This window comes from Ictalurus furcatus, unplaced genomic scaffold, assembly GCF_023375685.1.
Source record: "Ictalurus furcatus strain D&B unplaced genomic scaffold, Billie_1.0 scf6, whole genome shotgun sequence".
In the NCBI taxonomy this organism is placed as follows: domain Eukaryota; kingdom Metazoa; phylum Chordata; class Actinopteri; order Siluriformes; family Ictaluridae; genus Ictalurus; species Ictalurus furcatus.
In genome coordinates this window covers 338625-341666 of record NW_026521055.1, presented here as the reverse complement: position 1 = coordinate 341666, position 3042 = coordinate 338625, and the positions used below count along the sequence as shown (strand labels likewise).

The window sequence follows — 3042 nt, the reverse complement described above, 5'->3', positions numbered from 1 at the left end:
CCAATCAGAATATAGACATCTTTGATTATTAAATATAAAACACTGACTATATAGATGGCTGATTGCGGAAAATGTACACCTCTCATCACAGTTTGCATGCTAGCTTGTCGCTAACAAAAGACAGACACGGAGAGACGGCATTTTCTTACATTTTCACCCCTGTTCACGGGTCAAACATGCCCTGGTGGATAATGATGTGTTAACAAACAGCAAAGAACCACTAACAACACAAGTGGGAAGCAGAAACAGTTCTAGGAGGCCTGCAGAGAATCCTATGGCACATTCTGTTGACCAATTTATTTTCAGGTAGGTGATCCCTTCCTTCTGTGCCAACTACCATAAAGTACCTCAAGTAGCTAGCGGTTTCAATCCGTGCATTGGCCGGGAATCAAACCCGGGTCTACTTCTTGGAAGGCAGCTTTTTTTTTTTTTTTTGATTGATTGGGTCCCCTTCAAACCTGTATCCAATCTTTATCCCAAAAGAGGATGTTGTGCAGAGATCATGAAAACACTCATCCAAATAAAAAGCTTACAGCACCTAGTATCCCCATTCAGTCTCCCAAGCAAGTACTAACCAGGCCCAGCTTTGCTTCCGAGGTCAGATGAGATCAGGCTTTGTCAGAGTGGTATGGCCGTAAGCAATAGCTGCCACCAAATGGGGCCTATTTAAATAGTGTAAGCAAACGACTGACTGACTGACTGACTGACTGACTGACTGATTGATTGATTGATTGGGTCCCCTTCAAACCTGTATCCAATCTTTATCCCAAAAGAGGATGTTGTGCAGAGATCATGAAAACACTTATCCAAATAAAAAGCTTACAGCACTTAGTATTCCCATTCAGTCTCCCAAGCAAGTACTAACCAGGCCCAACTTTGCTTTGCTTCCGAGGTCAGATGAGATCGGGCTTTGTCAGAGTGGTATGGCCATAAGCAATAGCTGCCACGAAATGGGGCCTATTTAAATAGTGTAAGCAAACATCTGACTGACTGACTGACTGATTGATTGATTGATTGATTGATTGATTGATTGGGTCCCCTTCAAACCTTACTGTGATTTCAGCTGTGTGGCAACAGTTCAGGGAAGAAGCACATGTGGGTGTTATGGTCAGGCTTCCATATACTTTTGGTTACATAGTGTATTATGTTTATGCTGTAATGAAGATTCAGTGAACTGCAGGCTGGTCACTGATTTCAGCACCAAGGACAGCACCAGCTGAGGCCTGAGTCACTATGAGAGCCTGAGAGAAACAAGTCTCTCTCTCTCTATTTCTTTATCTCTTTCTGTCTGTCTGTCTGACTGTCTTTCCATCTCTCTTGATTGGTCTCTGTCTCACTCTCTCAGTGTATGTGTGTCTCACTGTCATCTCTATCTCTGTCTCTCACTTCCTGTCTGTCTGTCTGTCTGTCATTCTCTCTCACTTTCTGTCTGTCTGTTTTTCTCCCTCTCTCTTTCTGTCTGACTGCCTTTCTGTCTCTATTGATCTGTTTCTGTCTTTCTTTCTTTCTCTCTCTTGCTCACTCTCTCTGTGCAAGTATGTCTGACTGTATTTGTCTCTGTCTCTTTCTCTCACTTTCTTTCTGTCTGTCATGAATGAATGAATGCCTTTTATTGTCACTATACACATGTACAATGAAATTAAGAGCCACTCCTTTTTTGTTCCGTGCCAACATGTACATAAAATAAACAAGAAGAATAAACAAGATAAATAAGATAAATAAACAGATAAATAAACAGATAAATAAACAAGATAAATAAACAAGATAAATAAACAAGATTAATAAACAAGATATTGGGGTGGATGGGGGAGGTACTATGAAATGCACAGTTTTGAGACACTATATACATATGCTGTGAACTCAGTACATGTATGTGTTTAGAATGGTAATAGCTTTTGGGAAAAAACTATTCTTAAATCTATTAGTCCTTGTTTTGATGCACCTGTAACATCTCCCTGAGGGCAACAGATTGAACAGATCAAAGCCAGGGTGAGAGCTGTCCTTAATGATGGTTTTTCCTCTGCTGAGGCAACGGGAGGTGTAAATATCCATCAGGGAGGGGAGAGGGCAGCCAATGATCTTCTGTGCTGCTCTTACTACTCTCTGAAGCCTCTCCCTGTCTGCTGCGGTGCAGCTACCGTACCACACCATGATACAGTATGTCAGCAGGCTCTCGACGGACGAGCGGTAGAAGATCAGCAGCAGATTGGGGTCCAGATTGTACTTCCTGAGAACCCTCAGGAAGTGTAGCCGCGTTTGAGTCTTCTTAATAACCGCTGTGATGTTGTCCGTCCAGGAGATGTCTGCAGAGATAAGGACACCAAGAAACCGGAAGGTGTGGACCCTCTCCACACACTCACCATTGATGAAAAGGGGGGCCAGCTCAGTGTTGTGCTTCCTGAAGTCTACAATGAGTTCCTTGGTTTTCTTGGTGTTTAGAGCCAGATTGTTCTTTGAACACCAGGCTGCCAAGTTTAGGACTTCTTCTCTGTAGGCTACCTCATCTCCTTTTGAGATGAGTCCGACCACTGTGGTGTCGTCAGCAAACTTGACGATAAGATTATTGTTGTGGACTGGACTACAGTCGTACGTGTAGAGACAGTACAGGAGGGGGCTCAGCACACAGCCCTGTGGAGAACCTGTGCTCAACGTGCGAGTGGAGGAGAGGTGGGGTCCGAGTCTCACTGTCTGAGACCGGTTGGTGAGAAAGTCCTTTATCCAGGCACATGTGAGGGGGGGAGGCCAAGAGTGACCAATTTGGTGATGAGAATGTCCGGAATGATTGTATTAAAAGCCGAACAGTAATCCACAAAAAGCATCCGGACGTAGCTCTGTTGCTGCTCTAGATGTCTCAACACGTAGTGGACAGCTATGGCGATAGCATCCTCGTCCCCAATATCCATAAGGTTCTGACTTGTATAGCGAATGTTCGTAGAACCGATAATGCACAAACAAGTAATAAAGAAATAATACAACAAAAAAGAGCACTGAAAAGGAGAGCCGTGAGCCGCTGCAACTTTGTGCGCCGCCATCTTGCCTTCG

At 43.9% G+C, this 3042-nt stretch overlaps 1 pseudogene; it reads right to left on the bottom strand.

The window, feature by feature from the left end:
- Positions 1-816: 816 nt before the first annotated feature.
- On the bottom strand, positions 817-935 carry LOC128604991 (uncharacterized; annotated as a pseudogene).
- Between the last annotated feature and the right edge of the window lie 2107 nt (positions 936-3042).